The sequence below is a fragment of the Papio anubis genome, chromosome 20, assembly GCF_008728515.1.
Source record: "Papio anubis isolate 15944 chromosome 20, Panubis1.0, whole genome shotgun sequence".
NCBI classification, from domain to species: domain Eukaryota; kingdom Metazoa; phylum Chordata; class Mammalia; order Primates; family Cercopithecidae; genus Papio; species Papio anubis.
In genome coordinates this window covers 24,417,872-24,441,143 of record NC_044995.1, presented here as the reverse complement: position 1 = coordinate 24,441,143, position 23,272 = coordinate 24,417,872, and the positions used below count along the sequence as shown (strand labels likewise).

At 46.9% G+C, this 23,272-nt stretch overlaps 1 long non-coding RNA gene across 1 annotated transcript; it reads right to left on the bottom strand.

The window, feature by feature from the left end:
* Positions 1 to 1,494: 1,494 nt before the first annotated feature.
* Positions 1,495 to 7,269, bottom strand: LOC110741918. The gene is made up of 3 exons (XR_002518949.2): positions 4,878 to 7,269; positions 3,296 to 4,279; positions 1,495 to 2,519 (listed from the first exon to the last, which is right to left on the bottom strand). It is a non-coding gene; the product is annotated as an uncharacterized LOC110741918 (long non-coding RNA).
* Between the last annotated feature and the right edge of the window lie 16,003 nt (positions 7,270 to 23,272).

Sequence of the window (23,272 nt, the reverse complement as noted above, 5' to 3'; positions counted from 1 at the left end):
AGAGCGGTGTGATCTGTGCCTAGCATTGGAATGTATAATTCCTTAACCCTATATGGCAGCACGGGGCTTGCTGGAGCAAATTATGAATACATGTGTTTGGAGAGTCTGAATAGTAAATTTGGGTTTTGCACATCCGTAACAATGCAATCTGACATGTGTGATTTATGGAATATTAAGTTAATACAGTATTATGAAATTAGCTTGATGTACTAAAGCTGTAATTTTAAAGTGAAAAACAATGCGACCAGACGTAAACAATATCAACATTAGCATTTTGTGAAAGCTGAAACCAATTCACTCAAAATGTGTCTGGAGAGTCATGGAGTTACCTCATCCAACCTGGCCCAAGTTTCAGGAAAGTTTCAGACCCCAGAATAAAATTCCCTACTCAGTAGGCCCAGGTGCTTTCTCTCCACCCAAAACCTGCTGTGCCCGCTGCAATATTATTAACCACACCACCCCCACTCCTTGGGGGAAATCATCAGAAATTATTCTGAGCTCTTCAGACTAGAGGAACTGGTGATAACGCTGCAGGCTGAGCTCAAAGGGCCTCCCTCCTGGCACTGCCTGCCTCACCCACAATAACCCTGGAGTTGAACTCTGGGGAGAGAGAGCTTGGTGCCAGATGCAGTCCCAGGAACTCAGGGTTTCAAGCCTGCAATGAAAGGAACTCCAAGGCCAAGCACATCTTGTCGATGCAAAAGAGCAAATCTAGCAGCATAGTCCTAAGACGCCTCAGACGGGAGGTCTACCAAAGCCACAGGGATTTATGACATAAAAGAGAACGAGCAACCTTTGGGCTACATCAGGATAAGGCATCCTGAAGCCCGGTGTGGCTGCCTGCGGGCCAGCCCAAGACAACAGAAGCCGGTGAGCACGCACATGGTGGGCTTCCCTTGGGCTCTGCTATCAAGGACTACTGGCTGAGGGGTTGGATTTGGTCCTGGTGAAGGTTCCCACTGTCTGTGAACCCTCTCCCCAATCCCATTTCACCTCTGATCTCCCAAGGACAGAGGATTTATTGGAACAGTGCCTCCACACCAGACAGATGTCTGAAACTCCAGGACAGGAGAAGGGAATGTTGTGGTCCTTGAACAGTCTAAAGAACCCATTAGAAAATATTTCTGTGGCTGTCTTTGCTTTCAATCAAGATTGCCAGAAATGTCACAGGTTTAAATGAGTGGGTATGTCTGGAGCCCAAACATGATCACCCTTGGGCGCCATTTTTCTTCCCTGGCCCAAACACGCTACCCCTTAGAGAGCAACAGGGTTGTAACCCAAACACAGATCTCCACAGATCCTTGAGGAAATAAGATTAAAACACTGTTCCTGGATCCCATTGGGCATGAGGGCCTGGTCATCACAGTTGACTCAGATTCCCAAGACTTAGGATTAAATAAAGACCTCTAGGAGCAGAGAGGCAAAACCATACATATTGGTTCCTGCCATATTGATGAATATTAAACTTATTTGATGAAAGACAGGATTCCTGTCTGGGACCAAAACCAGATTCATTTCTCTAGGAAGGTATCTCATATGAAATACATGATGGACTTCCTTGGCAAAGGTCAGACCCCAAATCCCATGCTGTGGTGACCTCCGCTTCAGAGAAGGCCCAGTGCATATACATGCTGATAAACACTGATGTTCGAGTAAGTGTATCCACGTTAGATTTTTATAGCACTTTCTTTTTAAGATTACCCGCGTATGGCTTAATGTGGTAATCAGGATTATTTCATTTATCTAGCACGTCATAGTGTCTTCCTATACCCATGGTAAAAAAATAAGATCATTCTACTTAAAATAAATGAAAAGTATATGTCAAAGTTAGAGATGAAACAGTTGCCTGAGTCCACACTGGAGAAAATCAATTCGCAAATCTTGCAGCGAGGTTCTGTGCCTCTCCTGCCTTGCAAAGGCGCCCGGCTGTTTTCTGCTGGTTTGTTGGGTTTTGTTTTTAAGATGCCCTGCATTTATTACAGGAGCTAGAGAACCGAGAGCTGAAAGCCAATACTAATGTTTTAATTCCATCAAGTATGTTTCAATTCCTATTTTGCATTTTGCATTAGGCACCCGGACTCAGTCAATACTTCACAGCACCGTGGTTTGCAGCCGGGCACAGGGGCTTCACCTAAGCTGACAAATGATTATGCTTCACAACGTGAGGATAAACGGGGCCTAGAGTCAGGAGCCTGCTCATTGCTCTTTCCTGCTACAGAGAACAAATACATTGTCTAGTCACAATATGTTTATATAAAGAGACCACCGTGTAAGTTGCTTCTTCATGTGACTTCCTTTTGAGGAAGCCACCTTTCTTCCTCCAAAATTATTAATCTCCAAAAATAACATAATCCTCCATGGGAGAGTGAGATGTTCTACCCCAGTGTGACAGCCCAGGAAATGGAGACATAGGTGGTCAGTGTCCTGCCACCTCTGTGAGTCCTCACTCCAGTCCGAGGAGTTAGTCATCTCTCTTTTTTCTCAGCTGAAGAATGACACTGTGGGCAGCTTTCTTGATTCTGAAAGATAAAGATGCTACAACTTAAAAAAAATAAAATAAAATAAGTATACGTCTGCTCCAAGCTCAAATTGCTATTTTTGGTCCCCTCCTTAAACCAGGAAATGTTCGGTATCTTAGCCTCTATTTTCTTCTGCATTTATAAATCCAAATATTTTAACTAGAAAAAAGAGGTAGGAACAAATTCATGACACAAAGGGTCATCGTTAAAGGCCCTCTAAATTCAAAGTAATATAACTTTTTAAAAAATTACACAAGTAAACACAATAAAAACTATACACAATACACAAATAAAAAGTGTGGGGATGGGGGTGTGTGTGTGCACGGGGGCGTGCATGAAACAGATGGGCTTCTCGAATTCTCTTTATTCTAATAAGACTTATGAAATAAAATCAGAATAGACGCTTTATCTCTAAAAAGCAGTTTTTTGATAAACCTCAAAATCAGTCCTCATGTTCCTACTTGCGTCACACAGTATCAGACCAGACCTTGCTAATTTCTCTGGAGGAGTCAATGATTCAACTCCAGGGCTGACAGTTGTGTAAGCAGAATCTTTCTGAAAATCGGCCCCTCAATTGCAGTCACAGGAGTAAACTGATTTACTTGTTCTAAGAACAGTGGAGCAATATCTGTAGCTCAGAGGTGAGAAGCGATGGAAAGCAAAATACCCTAAGATGGGCTAAATGTCCCCAGACCCAAACCTTAAGGCCTTTCTCTCCCGGCAGGTACATGACCCCATTCTCGCCCCACTTAGCAAATTACGTATAAACGAATTACCTTCCTGGGCTGGTTCCCTCTGAATTACTCCTTGGCTTCTGAGTGGTTTTCCATCAGGACGAACCTTTCCTCTCCCTTATGCACCAGCAAACATACTGATACAATTTAAAGGTCATGTTCTTTTCAAACTGACAGAGCCCTCCAAAGTTTTGACGAGAGGCCTCCGAACCTCACACCCTACAGGCGGAAAGGAATTAAGTAAAGCATCACTTGCTGGAGGCTCAATCATGTGAACTGATTAGAAAACGCATCCGTGGAGAGGGGGGCTCCTAGAGGTGACGGGCAGCTCATCCCGAAAGGAGATGTCACACCACGAGGCAGAGTCCCCGCCACTGGGGGTACCCCAGGAGGGTCAGTGAAGACATAATTACTTTCCCACAAGAAGCCTCTTCTTTTCCCAGTCCCCCGTGGATGCCACTTCATTAGCCTCGCCTTTTTTATTTGAAGATAGTCCACCTTTCCCCCCACACCCCAAGACTGAATTAATACTGTCATTTCTTAGGCTTAGAAGGACTTTTACTTGGTAACTACAGAAGCACAGAGAGGATGGATTCTGCATAAATGTGCATTGTATGTAGACATTGACATGTTTATTTACAGGTGTATTACCAGGAGGATAGACAGTTCATGGTGTCTTTGTCTTTCTTTCTTTCTTTCTTTCTTGCTTGCTTGCTTGCTTTCTTTCTTTCTTTCTTTCTTTCTTTTTTCTATTTTTTTTTTCTATCTTTGGGACAAAAAGAGAATGATTGAAATGGCACCACATTGTTGACGGCATGAGCAGATGCTGCCCTCTGGGAATCCAACCATGGCATTGGACATTCTTCTGATATCATCATCATCATTATTATTATTAGTTGACATTTTTGCTTTGATTACTTTGTTCACCTAAAAACTGCCAAGGTTCACCTGAGATGTGACACTTGCTTGAAGGTCCAAGAAGCACCAGATGCTCTGTCTTAAATTGTGTACGTGCAATGACATTACCTGTCACAGAAGAGGGAACCTTGATGAAAACCACAGACAGAAATGCAATGGGTGGCTCACACGTGCCCTAACCCTGCTGCAGAGTTCCAGGCAAGGCCCTTTGTCTTGGGCCCTCCTTCCCGCCTGGCTTCTCCTGATTGATCTGAGCATCCCTCCTCAAGAGAAGTCCCCTGTGTCTCCAGGATTTATCTTTAGGGGGGAAAAATGATGCTATCTCAAAACACTTATGCACCAAGAACTGAAATAATTTAGCCCATGGAAAATAAAATAAAATAGAATCCTTGTTTTGTCATGATTTCACGTGCATCCTTAAAGTCAGCCCAGGGTTTTAAATTTTTCCTGGAGTGACTTTGCTTTGAAACTTCCCTCCTGCTTTAATTGACGGGTGCACATAAGACCACAGCCTTGGTTGACCCTGTCATGGAAAGCAGGGGCTGTGATCCTGGAATTCAGTCATCAAGAAGGTTTTTTGGCATTGTTCTGTCGACTTCGCCTCTCCCTGAATCACACCAGTTGTCTTTCCAAAAGGAAGTGCCCCTTTCCTTCCCTCTGCAACAGACACAAGCTGCTCTCACCCACTTCCTCCAGCCATCCACACCTCTGTTTTCAGACCAGCCCTCATGACTCCGGTTAGAGGTGCGCAGCAGTTCCCGCCAGTCCTTCCTCCCAGCCTCCTTCCTACAGATGCCACCAGGAGTGTCATGTCTCTAAGGTCTGTGTGTCCTGTGCATACAGGTCCGACCTGCGGGACACAGATAGGACTTTGTAGAGCAGGTGGTCCTTAAGTTCAAAATCTGAATGAAGGCATGTACAGCAGCACGGTCATGGGAAACTCGTTCAGAAACCATAAAAAATCCACAGATGTTCTCGTGGAGACTCTACACTTCATGTTGTTAAAACTTGACCATCAGAACATTTCCTACCACACCTTTGCATGGTCTTCTTGTGTGAGTGGACGAGTGGGGGCGAGGCATTCAATTAAATGTGGATCGAATAATCAATCACCATTGACTGGGCACCTTTTGTTGCCCAGCACTCTAGCCATTGGCTGGAAATGCTAAAATAAGATGCTGTCCCGCTCTCAAGGAGTTCTCCGTGTGACCAATAGAGAGCCACCTACACAAACCATGAATTGAGTGCTCCTCCTGGAGCTGCCACAGGTTAATAGAAATTGACAAGGACCCCGTGAGACTCTCGAGCAAAAGCAGCAAAGATTTGGGCCCCTCTATTTGAGCTGGGTCTCTTTTTTAAGTGACTGCTGCACTGAGTCACTAATTCAGTAGAACGCTGTGACAAATGCTAGGACCAATGCAATCCAGACCTAGACCTCTATCTGCTTTCCTCCTAGAAAGAGGAGTTTCACCTTAAAGCAGGAGGGAAGGTGTTTCACACAAGTGGGTTCTTTGCAAACTTGCTAAATCAGTCTTCCTCCATTTCTGGAGGAAGAAATCTGCACGGCTGCTCACAAATGCCAGAAAGGGAAAGAATCCAAGACCTTGAAATAGCTGAGGCTCTTTCCTTCATTTAAAACTTTTGTTCCTGGAAGAAGTTGAAGGATGTTTTATAAATGCTTTAAATGCATCGTTCAAAGGCAAAGCTCCTTCCTTCTCCGGGGAGGTGACCCTTCTGTTCTCTCTGCTGATGTCAGGCCTGAGCTGTGACCTACAGGGACAGCAGGGCTGGTGACGTCTTTTTACCCCCACACCCAGGAAAGGGCGCTCTGTCAACTGGGGGAAGAAGAACAGGGCTCTGTTTGCTTGAGGGGCCTAAGGAAGACAAACCCAGACCACAGAGTTTCTATGTTTTAAACCTTTCACTGCACTTTTCCTTATTGTCCACACCTGTCTTTTAAAATACTTGTCGTGCAACTTTTATCTAGCTGCTTTCACGACAGGCAAACCCACTGTGCAACAGCCGAATCTGAACTAAGCATTTGAGGAAAAACGTTCTCAGTTGTGTCAACGGAGAAATGATGAAATGAACACCAGATCATTTGAGTACAGCCCATCTGTCTGACCCACACTGACAGCCCCATCTCTTGAACGCTTAAGATGTACAAGACCTGTTTAAGCCAAGAGGAAAGAACTCACAGGGGTAGACCTGGCCTTGAAAGGGGTTTCGTTGAGTGGGGCTACGCTGGGGATGTGTCTGTACCTTGGACAACGCTTGGCTGTGGCTCCGACACCCAGCATGTTTCCTGTGACCAAGCAAAGTGCTGGGGACTGTTTATTTCACCTGCATGCAGACAGCCTGCCCGGGCACCACCCCAGAAGGATGAGCACACCCTGAGACCATCCATGTCTAGAGGCCAATGGGAGAGGGTCATCAGAAACCCACTGTTCTGGTGCTTCAGGATAAATCTTGCCTATTTCTTCAAAGATAGAGCATCATTGAACTGGATGATATTTTCCTCTCCTTTGCAAAAGCAATAAAAGCTGCCGGTCTGGGCTGTGTATCCTGCCTGTGCTGCTAACAAGACACATTCCTTTTTGTTCATGGCGAGTCATGTAAGTTTCTGTCTTATGTCACAATTTCTGACAAGTGCTTGAGCACAAAAACAGTATCTTGGCACCAAGAAAATGACCATCACTGAAAAAGATGAAACTCCCAAGGACACCAAAAGGGTAAGATTTCATGGGAGATATGCAATGGGAAAGCCAGCCCCTCCCATGTCCAGAAGACCATCCCTACCAATCATGTCAGGATCATTCTGCTCCTATCAAACTTCAAGGCAGCCACTGCTGCAAAACTTCCCTGATTCAAACCAACCACTTGGCCCAGAGTTGATGTTTAACACTTCCACACATCTCGTGGTTAGCTTATTGGGAAAACTTGACTTGGTACAACCCTATTCTTTTTTCCACTTTTTATAATTGTTCTAATTCCTTGTTTTTCTTCTAGGTTCCTTAGAAGACTGATTTCTCAGCCTTACAGGCATGGTGGCTCATGCCTGTAATCCCAGCACTTTGGGAGGCTGAGGTGGATAGATCTTCTGAGGTCAGGAGTTCGAGACCCACCTGGCCAACATGGTGAAATCCTGTCTCTACTACAAATACAAAAAATTAGCCAGGTGCACTGGCATGCTCCCGTCATCCCAGCTACTCAGGAGGCTGAGGCAGGAGAATCACTTGAGCCCGAGAGGTGGAGGTTGCACTGAGCCAAGATCGCACCATTGCACCCCAGCCTGGCCAACAAGAGCAAAACTCCATCTCAAAAAAAAAGAAAAGAAAACTGATTTCTCAGTTGAGGGTATCTCTTCTCTCTGTTTGTAGCACAAAAGAATTAGGCCTCTGAAGGACATTGCAGAGAGAATATTGCGATGGGAAAGATACAACTTTGAATTTCATTACATCACAAAATTCCTTCTCAAAAATATAACACCAGTTAGTTTAATAAAACATGGCATCTATGGACACACATATCACGCAGAGGTGCAATAAGAAACAATCATATTAACTGAACACCATGGCTTATTTATGTATTAAAGTATATTATGTACACCTGCACCCAAGGCCTCTCCAACTGATCGCCAGATGGAAATGGGGAACATGGGGCCAGCCTTCGTCCTACGCTGGGAAGTTCTTTTCCCTGAGGGAATGCGTCCCTCCTGCCTACCTGCTCACATTCCAGGACTCCTGCCAGCTTACACACACCCATCTGGATGCAGTGATATCATGAAATGCAGGCTGGGGTATAGCAGAGCCCTCCCTGCTCTGTTCCTGGCCTTTGAATTTTAGAGGGTGCTGGGAACTTACTAGTCTAAAATCTATGATGATTTTATCATAGTCACTAGAAGGATCCAAGAGGAAGTGAAAGCTGAACGTATAAGGAGAGCACAAGCAAAATTCTCATTCCAACACCTGACCTGAAAAGCCTTTGGGTTTTGAGGGGTGAGCATGAGGAGGCTGCTGGGTTCACCTAAGACCCTCTCCATTCACCATCACATCCCTCAGTCTCCCTGACGGAGCTGTTTCTGAGTCTTACAAGGCGAATATTAATTTGGAAGTCAAGGTCCTATTTGCAAAAGAACAGACAGACATTCTGAGACAAAGTTCAGACTTAATATACTGAGTCTTGGTGGTGTTATCTGTTGACAGGATATGCTGTCTTTAATATCTCTGCTTAAAATATTACCAACAGGCCGGGTGTGGAGGTGTGGAGTTTGAGACCAGCCTGAGCAACATGGAGAAACCCTACCTTTACCATAAATACAAAAAAAAAAAAAAAATGGATGGGCACAGTGGCATGCACCTGTAGTCCCAGCTAGTCGGGAGGCTGAGATGGGAGGATCGCTTAAGCCTGAGAAGTTGAGATTACAATGAGCCGAGATTGTGCCAAAGCAGTCCAGCCTGAGTGACAGAGTGAGACCCTATCTCAAATACATATATATGTGTGTATGTGTGTGTGTATATATATATATAGTCCAACAACTTAAACAAATAAGACCTAGTATTTGTTAGCACAACAGGGTGACAATAGTAAAAAATAATTTAATTATTTGTTTAAAAATAACTAAGAGTATAATCTAATTGTCTGAAACACAAAGGATAAATACTTGAGGGGATAGATACCATATTTACCTGAATGTATTACACATGGTATGCCTGTATCAAAATATTTCATGTACCCCATAAATATATACACCTACCATGCATCCACAAAAATTAAAAATTGAAAAAATTCAAAAAAATTACCAACAGCTGCTAAAGTTCACATCAGGTCATATTCTGCTCTGGCTGAGCTACACCCAAGATAGATAAAACTTCAAGTTTTCAGAGATTCAGGAAGTGCAGGCAGCTTTGTGAAGAGGCAGGGCCGTGTCACCCAACCATGCCTACTAATCAAGAGCCCTGGCTCCCACCAGCCCATCCTCCCTGTTCCACTGCAACGCCTAACTCAGGACACATGGCCCACTAAACCAGGCAGAACCTAAGTGCGCATCTGCACCCAGGCCTCTCCCACCAGATGAACACAGGGCACACGGAGCTGGTCTTCACCCTACACTGGGAAGTTCTTTCCCTTGGGGGATGTGTCCCTCCTGCCTTCCTGCTCACATCCCTGGACCCCTGCCAGTTTACACACACCCAGCTGGACGCAGTGACGACAGAAAATTCAGGCTGGGCTGCAGCAGAGCCCTCCCTACTCTGTTCCTGCAGGGGAACATGGCATAGACCCCCACAATGAGCAGAGTCAGCTTCTAACACTGCCACAGACTCCAAGCCTTTTATAAAATCGAAATGAGGCTCCGTTAAATAAGGGAAGCAAGGAAGGGGATTCCAGCTCTTCCTTTCCCAGAGGGCTGGAGCCGATGGCCTCGATGACAGCCTAGACAGTCAACTGGCTTTCCCCGGAGGGAGAGGGAAGCAAACCTGCCTGAATGATTCTTCCCAGGAAAGGGAGAGAGTAGGACACACTTGGGGAAAGAACATTCCTGCAGTGCTGCAAACATCAGGGAGAGGCAAGGAGACAGGCGTATGTATGTCTGTGTCTTTCAGCTAGGCAGCTCAATCTCAGGTTATTTTATTTGACAAATAAAACTAAACTGCATATTTATGGACTAATGATGTGAGATATTGCTCTTTTATTCATATCTACTGCTGTTTAAAGACCAACTGTAAATAATCCCGGGACTTTTTGCAAGTTGGTGTGATTTAGGTAGGCAGCCCAGAGCACAGCCTTGCAGCCCCATTGACAACGGTGGCACTGCCTCAAGGTCAAGGTCAAGGTCAGGACGTCACCTCCTTTAGCAAAGTCAGCTACTCATTGGGAGCATTTCCTCTCAAAAGTCACAGATTCACGCGTCCTTTCAGCAATACTCATGCTGGGCTCTGTGCTGGGCTGGGGGTTTCAGAGCCAGCTGGAGGGGGATGCTGGACGCTGGTCCTGATGGTTAAACACCATGAGGCATCAGTGTTGGGGGCAGAGATGACGGGGTGTGATGACCCTACCCCCAGAACGGGGATAACTCCCCACTCCCCTGCCCCTCGCCATGGGCCAGTGAGAAGCCATCACGCTGAAGGGCAGTTTGTTGGTTGAAGGCATACAGTGGCAACCATAACGTGTTCTCTGTCATTTGGTTTAACCACTCCTGTCATCAAAAATAGGACAAGGAGAAGGAAGCCAGGTCACCTTGTCTTTGGAGGAAAGAAAGAGCTCTGGGAAATAGTAAGACAGGTTACAGGAAGGGTCCCCATGGGCCCATGCACCTTGCACAGAGGACAGTGGGCTAGTGGGTGGGAGTGGACGGAGGAGAAGGCTGACCCTCGAGAGGCAAGGCAGGTACTAGGAGGGCACAGTGTTCTCAGACTTCAAGGGTTGCTAAAGGTGCTGCCTCCCAGCTCTCTGCAGGCCTGGGTGATCAGAGCAGGCTGTGTGCTCAGAACAGGTAGGGCCAGCAAAATAAATGCTGCATGGTAGACCCCAGTGCCGCCTCTCTAGGGGCTGGAGCTGACACTGGGGAGTCCTTGCTGAGGACAAGCTCAGTTTGGGGGAAATCCCAGCCAGGCAACCACCTGGTAAATAGGAATAGCCCTTATATCGGCTTAAGGAAGACACAGATGCGCATCATTCAGATGGACTCTCTACCCTGCTGAAATCCCACCAAGGCTAAGGGCCTGCTCAGGGAGTCAGGCATGTGTCAGTGCAGACAGAGGGCTTCATACAGCATTAATCTGTAAGAAGCTGCCTTCACGGCAGCTCCTGCTCAAGCATTAATTCATTTTTACTTCCCGTGGTGATAAAGACACCCCTCACCATTGGCTCTTCTAATGACAGATGTGGTCCCACAGCCCTGTTGTGGTCCTCAAAGATGTGGTACCCACAGCCAGGGATATTGTTCCTGCTTCTAGCCTTGTCCCTTTGCTTACCAGTCTGAGTCATCTCTTACCCGGCTGCTCACCCAAAACTAAAAATAACTGGACAAATGCCTAACTGCTCCCACCCTAACCCAGGGCTCCTCCAAAGATCTAGAAGAAAGGTAGGAAGCCCAGCTTTGGCCTCCATGTCCCAAGAGCACTCCACCAGCCTCATTCCTACACAAGGCACCTGTTGCTGGCTTAGAGGAAGACGCCTGAGTACATTCCATGCACCAAGTACCGTGGGGCTGCAGAGATGGATACAGCAAGGCCTCAGGACTCAGAAACACCCTGAAAGCCAGAGAAGTGCTACGAAGAAGATGTTTTGTCCAACAGAGTCACATGGGAGAGAAATGGATCCTGCCAGGGAAACTGAGAAGGCTTCATGGAAGAGGAGGTATTTCGGATGAGTGAAATGTCAGTAGACAAATAACAAGGAGGGTTTCTCAGGGAGGGGAGTGGTGCAAGCCAAGCTTCAGGCACAGAAGGAAGCCGCAGTCTGTGAACTCTCCATGAGAGACTAGGGTGAGAATAAAATCCAATGCAGTTCCAGGTGGAAGACCGTGCCCGGCCCGACGCTGCTGGTCTCCCAGACTCATTTTCAACCATGGGCCTCTGTGTCCTCTAAGCTTCTCTCCAGCTTCCTCTTCTCACCTCAGGGCCTTTGCAGATGCTTCCGCTCTCAGCAGTCCTCCTGCTCTGGACCTTCCCTTGGTCGGCTCCCCTGGACTTTCAAGATTCAACTCAAAGACCTCAGTAGAGCTGACCATCATATCCATCTGAGGGATTTTCTTCATAGCACTTCCTGCTCTCTGAAATCATCTTATGTGTTTGTTTGCATGGTCAACATCGTCTCTGAAGTGTATAACCTCGGTGAAAGATACCTTGCCTGTTTTGTTCAGAATCTTCAGAGGCTGGGACCATGTCCACTCACAGGAAACCCTCAGTGGCCATCTAAATACCTGGTGAGTGCACGAGGGCAGGAGGGAGTGAAGGAGGGAAGGAACGAATGGCTAACATAAGGTCCATCAAGGGGCAGGGAGGGAAAACAGAAGGAAAGGCACAATGAGCCTCTTTGTGGACTTGGTGCTGGGCACTGGAATTTGTATCTGCACAGCCTCGCTGGGAGTTTGTAAAAGCAGCCTGAGAAACTCAGGTAGGTGGAAACTGGCCAGGGCAAAACTGATGGGCTCTGTGCAGAAATCACTGATCAGCCAGGTGTGGTGGCTCATGGCTGTAATCCCAGTACTTTGAGAGGCCAAGGTGGGCAGGTCACTTAAGATCAGGAGTTCAAGACCAGCCTGGCCAACATGGCAAAACCCCATGTATACTAAAAAATACAAAAATTAGCCAAGCGTGGTGGCACATGCCTGTATTCCCAGCTACTCAGGAGGCTGAGGCATGAGAATCACTTGAACCCGGGAGGCAGAGGTTGCAGTGAGTCAAGATCACGCCACTGCACTCCAGCCTGGGTGACAGAGCAAGACTCTGTCTCAAAACAAAAAAAGAAAAAGAAAAAAAAAAGAAGAAAGAAAAGAAACCACTAATAATTTTCCACTTTGGGATGGGATAAGCCACAGTAGTTGAGGGTTCCTGACCTACACAGAGAGGCCACTGAGATTCTGGAGCCAGGCAGCTGATGGAGTTGAAAAGAAATTTGCTCTCTGCGTCAGTCCATTTTGCATTGTTATAAAGGAATACTTGAGGCTGGGTAATTTATTTTAAAAAGAGGTTTATTTGGCGTATGGTTCTGCAGGCTGCTCAAGCAAGGCACCAGCATCTGCTCAGCTTCTTCTGGGGAGGCCTCAGGAAGCTTTTCCTCATGGCAGAAGGCAAAGGGGGAGCTGGTGTGTCACATGGGGAAAGAGGGAGCAAGACAGCAAGGAGGAGGTGCCAGTTTCTTTAACAACCAGATCTCCCATGAACTCATTACTTCGGGGTGGGCACCAAGCCATTCATGAGGAATCCACCCCTCATGACCCAAACACCCCCCACCAGGCCCCACCTCCAACATTGGAGATTGCATTCCAACATGAGATTTGGAGGGAACAAATATCCAAACCACGTCGACCTCATTCCATCACAAGTGCTACAGGATGCTCTGCCTAGCATTCCTATGGGCATCTCCTCCAGGCCTCCAGGTGCCAGATCCTTCTGGAAAACAGGCTCTGGAAAGAGGCTGTGTTGGCTTCCCAGAGCAGGCTGCAGCACAACCCAGCCACAGCACCAACCCCACTGCTTGTGGGAAGTGCTAGTTCCCAATGTGGCCCAGCTCAGACTCACAGCCCCATCAGAACTGGCACACACCCTAAATCCATGTGAGAACCCAGTGATAGATTTCCCAGTTCATATGAGAGCTTCCAGTAGACTCTGGGAAGTCCAGGCCCTCCAGAGAAGGGCAATGTCAAGGATACAGAGGAGGACAGAGGGAGAGAAGCCACAGGTCTGTGTTCAAGACACTGAGGACCCAGGGGGCAAGAAAGAGGTTCCATTGTGCCTTAGCAGTGACAATTTCCAGGCCACCTGTGGATGAGTTCACAGCTTACAGGAATACCTGTTGGGTAAAGAGTCTGCAATTACTCACACTTCTCAGCCACTCTGAGAAACTTTTAAACACAAGATCTTTGAATTTGAGTTTAAACAGTCTCAAGCTTTTTTGCAATGTTGGGCAAGACAGAACCTTCCAGTGACCTACTGTCTTAATCTGAAAATACTGAGGCTGTCACCCTTTTATGTCTTTGGACTATTGAGAGAATGAATGAGGTCAGTGTGCAGCTATACCAGGGGCTCAGAAATTCTTGACTCCCAGTTCGTGCTCATTGACTACTCATGTTCCTTCTCCTGAATAGCTTTTGTGCCTCTCTTGCAATGCCCTGTCCAATAAAAACCCAGTGAGCCCTTGTGTCCAGTGACTGAGCCCAGCTGAACATCCTCAGGCACCCTCATGACCCACGCTAGCTGAACGTCGAAGTCACTCCCTGTGACCACCGTTCACCCTCTGCCCTCTGGCCCTGGTGCCCTCTGACCACCACTGCCTCATGACTTTTCTTCTTCTCTCTCTGCATTTTTACCCCGATGAAATTATTTGCCTATTTCTTCTTCATCCCAGAAGAATGGGTGTTGGAGCTTTGCAAAGTTTACATTATAAGAAACCAATATTTGGGGCCACAGAACATCAGAGGTTTGGCCCACATGACAACACAGAGAATTCCCACCCACCAGGTTTCCTGCAGCTGCTCCCCTCCTGAAAGAAATTTGCCAAGGGAAGTCAGCTATAGAAAGAGCATTCCAGAACCACACTGATCAAAGTCTCATTGGACCGAAGGGCACAACATGCAGTGGGAAGGGAAGGTCTTCCGCAGAACTCTTTGTATTTGCAAAGAAGAAACCACCAGGCAAGCCTCCCGGCATCCTCCCAGCCAGGGAGAGGCTGAGGCTTGGGGAAGTTGGGTGTTTCCCTGAGGAAGCAAAAGATGAAGCGTTTGTGTTTTGTTTGAATTGATAATGATGTCAGTTTCAGTTATGGGCTCATTACAACAAACCTGGGACGTATTAACAGCTCTTTAATTGAATTTGGAAATAAGAAGGAGAGTTTTGAATGGTCTTATAAATAGTGGATGTGCCGGCCTCTGCAGCAACTGTCTTCAACATTAAACAGGGAGAGATGAGACAGGGGATCCCCCAAGGCCGGCCGTTTCTTACCTTCCACGGGGTCCCCACGTGCCCACTGTGAGACAATCGTTATCATTCCTGAGCTGAGCTTGTGAGTGCTAAGGACGGCATTTGGACCAGGAAGCCCAAATTTGGACCCAGAGAGTAAAAACAGGGCTGGTGAGATGCTGAGATGCAAACTTTTATCATCTCTTTTTTAATTTATTTTATTTATTTACCTATTTTATTTTATTTTATTTTATTTTATTGAGATAGAGTTTTGCTCTCGTTGCCCGGGCTGGAGTGCAATGGCACGATCTCAGCTCACCGCAAACTCCGCCTCCCAGGTTCAAGCGATTCTCCTGCCTCAGCCTCCCAAGTAGCTGGGATTACAGGCATGCACCACCACGTCCAGCTAATTTTGTATTTTTAGTAGAGATGGGGTTTCTCCATGTTGCTCAGGCTGGTCTCTAACTCTTGACCTCAGGTGATCCACCTGCCTTGGGCTCCCAAAGTGCTGGGATTACAGGCGTGATCCCAGCCCTTCTCTTCTAAATTAGCAATGCAAGATAAACTGCTGACTCTTCAGCCCCCTCCTATAAGCTCCACAGAATCCAAGCACATGGTGATGGGATGGCCTGCTTTCCTATCAGCTGAACTCCCAAGGGCCAGGGGCCCTGGCTACCTCCTTGGAATCCTAGGTGCCTGCCCCAGGCCCTGAGAAAGGAAATCTAGACAATCCTTTGTAGAGTGAACAAGAGGATGAATGACATACCACCTATGGGCTTTCCGTTTTGCCTTTTCTGTTTCCCTCACCCTTTCCTCCCTTCCACCTGCTTCCTCCACTACACGCTCTCATATCAACCCCTATGCAATCTCTTCCAGAAAATCCATGTTACTTATCCAGGATTCATCCTTCTTTATTTACTCCATGACTATATAACCACATACAAATACACATATTTACTCATACCTGCATGCATACATATAGACACACATATACATCATGTTCATACACATTACCTGTCTGAGGGGAGGGGAGAGAGTTGACAGATTTTGCAAATAAAAACACAGGACATCCAGTTACGTTTGAATTTCAGATAAACGACACATAGCTTTTAAGTCATTTCTAGATTATTTCTTGATTATCTGAAATTCAAATGTATTGAGTGTCTTATATTTTATCTGGAAACCTCGGGAAGAAGGTGGCTTTATTTCATTTTTATTTTTTTTTTTGTAAAATCTGATCACAGTATTCACACATTCTCTCTTGGAATCCTGTAGCTATCTTTCCAGGTCAACAGGTAGAGCCCTAGTGCATTCTTTTTAATGGATGCATAATATTCCACATCATGGTTATTCCTCAATTTCTGGATAATGCCCTCTACATTTGGTTAACTGTACTGCAGTGTTGCTCGCCGTCAACAAAAGGAACAGAAGACAATATGGCTGGCTCTGTCATGCCTCCTTAAATCAGCTGTCATGGCAAAGTCAGACGAGAAGTCACAGCAAGAGAACACATCACTCAGAACAGCCAGCCCCAGGAGAGCCTGTGGCTGCATCAGGCACCCTGAGTAGGGAGGAGGGATGACAAAAAGAACTATGAAATGCCCCTTTCCGACAAGGAGCATAACAATGGAGACACAGAGATGCCTCCGACTCCAGGCTGGAAATACGCTCAAATGTAGAAATTCAGACCAACTCGTTTGCCAAAACCCACACCAGCATAATTATTTTGCTCAGCTCCCCCTACCCCACTCCAAACTCCTTCTTTCATCAGTCATATCTTTAACTTCATCCTTGTTGCTGAAAACACAAAAATAAAAAATACATAGCAGCTCCGTTGACATTACAGCAACGGCATAAGCCTCATTTTACCAACCATTTAACTCTCTCTAAGGACCCCGTTCAGAGACACAGGCACGTTGATGGGAGCTGTACAAAGGTCAGTGATTTGGAGGCTCTTTTCGACAATTTGCCAGGATTTTGGCATTTGTAAGCATCCATAGGACAGCTCTCTAGCAAGCTGACCTTGACAGCGAATGGGATAAATAAACCTTCAATTTACCCCCTCCAGCTCTCCGCGAGCTGGGCCAGTCCCCACGGAGCCTTCACCTGTCCATATCGTTCAACTGCCTGCAACTTCCAACTGACGAACATCCACAGCTCCGCGGCCCAGTGACAAACACCATCTAACAGATAAGGCTTCTGAAAAGTCAAAGCCAATACTGCTTCCATTGAAAATTTAATGCCGGCTCCATCTTTGCCCATCATTCTTCCGACTGTTCCATGTTTCCCAAGAGGCCCTTGAAGCTAAAGCACTGCTCTATAACAGGTAATGACGTAGCATTTAATGATACTGTCCAAAGTGATCCCGGTCTTTGGGAAGTAATGTGCACTCATGTACCAGATAAGCACCGCCAAACGTACTGAGCCGCCGTATCTTTCACGGCCCTGTCACCAGATACAATGTGACACATCCCCGGCCATCCTACCTGCTACTCCTCCGACCCCGCCATCAGACAAATCGTGCGTTTTCAGAGCAGAGCTCCAAAGCGTTAAGTGAATTCAGGCAAAGGTAGGATGGTAACATAGCCTTAATTAAGTATTCACAGCCTCTTTAATACTTCAGTGCTCTTGGATTCGCTACTAAAATCTGTGAATTATACCTCATTGAAAAATGTCCTTAATCGACTCTGACATGTTTTATTGGAGGCAGAAAAAATGTTTCAGTATGATAGATAAGGTTAAAAATGTTACTACTCTGATCATTTACTCTAGTGCCTTGCAAAAAAACTCCAAAGCCAAAAACCATTTACATCATTCATCGGATGCAATGGAGAAAAAAAAGCCTTATCTGACAGCCCGTTTTAGCTGATGGGACAAAGTGCACATTTTCAATTTTCTGACAAAGTTATGTTGTTTATGTAGATAAGGGAAAAACAACTGTAACATTTCTACAGCATGCCATGAGGGCTGGAAATGTGGCTTCAAATGTGAAGTATCTCCAAGCCACACGGAGCGCCACGCAACAAACAAAAAGTCACTCTTTGGGCATCAGACAAAACAGTGCATGGAGCACCTTCTGTCTCAGGAGTAGCTGAGAGGAGCAGTGGAAGGTTTTCAAATGGCCCCAGAGCTCTGCTGAGATGTGTCACCTGACAACTCTGCAAGTAGCAAAGTCTCATCTCAGCTTTAGCCCCATTAATTTGCTGTGGGAAATGCAGAAACCATCAATCAAGAGACCCTCTACAAGGGTGTCCAAACTTTTGGCTTCCTGGGCCACATTGGAAGAAGAAAAATTGTCTTGAGCCATACATAAAATACACTAACACTAACGATAGCTGATGAGCTTAAAACAAAAAAATCACAAAACAATCTCGTAATGTTTTAAGAAACTTTACGGATTTATGTTAGGCTGCATGTGGCCATGTGGCCTGCAGGACTCGGGCTGGACAAGCTTGCTCTAGAAGTTGGTTGTTCATGGAAACACTAAGTGTTGCTGTTTTCTCTGTACTCTGAATAATATGGCTAACGCTGGAGGTAGAGATTCACACTCCAAGGCCTGCACCTGCCCTTCTGTGGAAGGGGCTCAGGCAGTTGAACCTGGGTATACCCTGGCCAGTGACCCACGCATCCTGTTACATCTTCCCCAAGAGCCCCTTCACATGCCACCTCCTTGCAGACCACACATGTTCCCCTATGCCGACCCATCATTTCTCATTAGGGTGGCAGAGGCCCTCAGCATAGCATGGAGGCTATCAGGCTAGGTCTCAATCCAGACAGCCAAGAACAAATCTTTAGTCCAATGCTAGATGGCTACATGATCTTGGGCAGGTGACTTAATCTCCCTGTGCCATTGGGTCCTGATCCGTAAGAGGGAGAGGACGGCAATGGCTGAAGTGCAGATCTGCCAAGGCAGCACCCATGATGCCCTCCTCCCAGGGGTTGGCATGTGGGTGGTGTTCAGGGAATGTCAATTTCAACTCTTGCTGCTGAGGGCAGATTCGACCTCGCACACCGGCTGCTCTTAAACATGTCACTAACGCTCCACTGGTATTTTCTAAAAGTCAGTCTTTCTTAGGCCAGTTATAGACAGGATTGTTTTCCAAGTAGCCTCCTGCCCTTTGGGATTGAAATTCATTATAAACCTGGCAGACGCTCACCTGCTCAGTCCATACTGGGGAAAAGAATCTTAACAGAAGATTCCTGATTAAAGCTACCAGGGTCAGATAAAGCCAGGAAAATGGTTACTGATTAAACGATGGGATTAAACAGTGAAGAGTGCCAGAACCGAGGGAGAAGTCCACAGAAACTGCAATGTTGCTTCTTCCAATGTGTTGTCCAGGATGTCCAGTGAATGTCCTCCACCTCTGAGCCATACGGCCAAAGTTACACGGCTGAGTAGGGCTCGTGGACGTATTTCATCTGACAGGTACAGAGTACACGTGTTTTTTTAAATGTTTCATTCATTGTTGTTACAGAGCCTTCCATGACCACTGTTCCCAACTTTAACAAGGCAGCATTTCTTTGTGTTTGTGTGTGTGTGTGCGTGTGTGTGTATGCGTCGGAGTTTCTCTCTTGTTGCCCAGGCTGGAGTGCAGTGGCATGATCTCAACTCACTGCAACCTCCACCTCCCAGGTTCAAGCTATTATCCTGCCTCAGCCTCCCGAGTACAGGTACAGTACAGCTGGGACTACAGGTGCCCGCCACCACACCTGGCTAATAGTTTTGTATTTTAGTAGAGATGGGGTTTCACCATGTTGGCCAGGCTGGTCTAGAACTCCTGACCTCAGGTGATCTGCCCACCTCGGCCTCCCAAAGTGCAGCAATTACAGGCATGAGCCACCGCGCCCAGCACAAGGCAGCATTTCTATAGACTTTAAGTGGCATCTTCTAGAGTCATGAGGCACTGCCTGGTATTAACCACCGTTTATAAACTAGTAACCAACATCTAAATTTAGGAAATGCAACAGGAAAACACACTGTCTTATGAAAACAAAAATCCCAGGATTTTTGCAGGCCTACCTCCTACTTCTATCAGAAGTGGGAAGGACATTCTACCTACCTGGCCGGTACACATGAATGTTATGAAAGTCAGGGGAACCATGAGGAACTCCTCGGACTGGATCCTGGGACAGAAAAGGGGCATGAGTGGGAAAATGGTGAAACCCAAATGAAATCTGGAGTTCAGTAATAATCATAATAGAACAATGTTGTTTCTTAGTTTTGACAAATGTACCCCGGGAATAGAAGTTGCTAATGTTAGGGGAACTCAGTGAGAGGTACATTGGAACATTCTGTATTCTCTTTGCAACTTCTCTGTAAATCTAAAATTACTCCAAAATAAAACATTTATTTTTTTAAGAAAGTGAGAAGTTCTAAACCGAAAGGAATGTGTGCTTCTGAGACATGCTCCACTTCACTCAACGCTTTTGGTGCCTGGAGTCTGGAGGCATTTGAATTTAGGACTTCTCTCTCTCCCCATGCAAGATTAAGTATCTGCAACACCCCAAGTGATATTATATCCGTATTTTCTTCCACGGGTGGAAGAATCACCCATCTGACCATCACAATCAAGCCTACTTCCTTGCCTTGATTTGGGGTCTATGTATGCGATGGGAGGGAAAAAGGGTCAAGTCAGGGAACGTCCTGTTTTCTGGGGCTACTATTTCCTACACCCACCACTGACCAGAGGGAAGGACATTGAGCACTACACCTGCTCAGTGCAGTGTCGTTGACCCTCTGACAGCTCTTGCATTGACCACGGCTGCTTGCAGAACTGTTCTCAGTGGCAGTCCCCACAGCCACCAGGCTGCACAGCCCCAGCTGAGCAAGGCTCTCCCACCTGTACCCACCTGGGAGCAGAGCTACTGGGGCCCCTGGAGAAAGGCAGGGGGCAGGCAACTGGCGGAGGGCAGAGATACATGTTGATGGTTTTCAAATTCTCACCTGGAGGTCTTGTTAAAACCTCACCCCCAGAGTCTCTCATTCAGTTGGTTCGATGTGAAACCCAGGAATTTGCATTTCTTACACTTTCCAAGGGATGCTGAGCCCACTGTCCTGGGGTGGCACTTGCAGAACCACTGTTGTACACAATGGAATCCTTGCCTAATGTATGGATATCTTGTTCTTATTGTTTCCAGGGAGCGCCTCAATACAGCAAAAGCTGTGAATGCATGCTGAGGTCTCCAGGAGGGGAGTGGTTTGGCCTGTTCCAAAGGGCAGTAGTACAGCCTTGCCACACAGGCAGTCCAGAGGTTAAGGGCACCAGATTAGGAGTCACCCAGCCCCTGGTTTGAATCCTGACATCACTGCTCACTAGCTGTGAGAGCCTTCATCACTGTGAGTTGCATACCCTCTCTAGGGCTTGCTCTCCCCACGTGCAGATTGTACATAATCAATCTGTCCCTGCAGGGTAGTCAGCCTACATGCTGAGGGCACCTTGGCCGGATCTTGACTCAGGACAATTCCTTTGGACTGCAGATTCCTATCCCACTTCTTACCAAAGTAATGAGCATTGCACATTTGAATCTGTAAAGCTTAATTCCTGCCACCTTCCTCCTCCACACCTTCTTCCACAGTCTTTCTCATCTCTCAGTCTTCCTTATCTCAGTCACAGGCAATTCATCCCTCTGGTTCCTCAGCTCAAAATTACTGAGATCCTTCCACCCGGCAGTCTGAACCTTATGCTCTCAACACGCAAAGCCCTCACCATCTCTCTACCTACAGAGCCTTTCATGCTTCCCCTCCAGTTGCACTGGACACCCTGACAGCCCTTCTGCAAAGCTGGGAATGGCCACATCCCGCAGGCCCACTCATGGCCCTGCAGGAATCCTCATGTAGGGAGAGAAAACATGCGTATTCCCTCCTTTGCTGCTCCCCAAAGGAAAGGCCACCTGCAGCCACATATTTGCAAGAAACTCATGAGCATTTGAGCCGAGGAAGACACAGAGTCCTGTCCTCCAACCGCCAGCTCTCAGGCCTTCTGGAACCTCTCCCTGCCCTGCCAGATGTGACCTTGTACTCTGGATGCCTGTGGTTTGGCTTTCTCCTCCTCACAAACATGCATGGTGTTCTTCCAGCAGAAGGACTGATGTATTTATGTCTGTGTCATACCTTCCCCTCTGAGGATGGGGGTGCCCAAAGCCCCCAGCCAGGGCTGAGCACAGGGACTCAACTCTGAGGGCTTTTGCTGACTGGTAAGTCCCCACTGTACGGGTCTGAGGGCTCTCCCCAAGTCATGCACTCCGGCAGTGGGCTAGTCTGATCACCCCACCCCGTGTGTGAGACCCTCTGGCAGGCACTGTACACAGCGTGGGCGTGGAAGACAAGCCTGGAGGTGATGACTCTGCCGGAGTGAGCAGCACCACAACACAGGGCAGGTCACTGGAGGAAAAGATCACCTGGGGCGGCACTCCAGGGCAGAGTCAGGTGAGGGGTTAGAATTTCAGCTGCTCTTGGGGGAGGGGAGGGCATCGTCAGACACAGATGGTAATGGGGGAAAGAGGAAAAGCAAGGAGAAAGGGGTGGGAGAGAGAGATCCACATAAGGAAGGTGAGAGGGCAGGAAAGGACAGTGGTGTGTTCACGGAGTAGATCACTGAACTGTGTGACTGCAGCTCAGGACAAGCTGGGCACTGGGGACAGTGGTGGTGGCAGGAGTGGGAACTACAAGTTAGAAGTTCCCTGGCTTCCTCCCTAGGAGGACATAGAGTTGTGGAGGCACACAGACAGCCCTGGAAGGCAAAAGTGTTCATCAAGCAACCACTAACTCAAGGATATCCCTGGACCACGCCCCTGGGAGTGAATGCACCATGGAGTCACATTAATCCCATAAACCCTGTTATGGTCCTGTGACTGGCACCATTCATGCATGGCAGTTTTATGCATTAAAAATGTCCATATTTTGGAGCTGAGTGAAGTGGCTCATGCCTGTAATCTCAGTGATTCAGGAGGCCAAGGCAGGAGGATTGCTTGAGGCCAGGAGTTGAAGAACAGCCTGGACAACATAGTGAGACACCATTGCTACATAAAAATGTTTCTTAAATTAGCCAAACATGATGGTGCATGCCTGTAGTACCAGCTACTTGGTGGGAGGCTGAAGCAGGAGGATTGCTTGAGCCCAGGAGTTTGAGGCTGCAGTGAGCTATGACTGCACCACTGCACTTCCAGCTTGGGCAACAGAGCCAGACTCTCTCCTCTTTAAAAAAAAAAAAAAAAAAAAAAAAAAGGTCCATTTTTGAAAAGGCAATCATCTCAATAATGCCTCAGTATTTTGATAGTCCCCTGTTTTAAAATGATTATTAATATTTAAACTTACATGAAGCCTCTGATCCTAACCCAGTAGATGGCCACCTCTAGCCAGAGCCCAAATGCTCATGTTTGAAGCTCAGGTCTGCCCTTACCTGTGGGTGCTGGATGCCTTCTCTACCTCATTGTCCTCATCTGTAAAGTGGGGATAATAATAATAATAGTGTCTACCTCA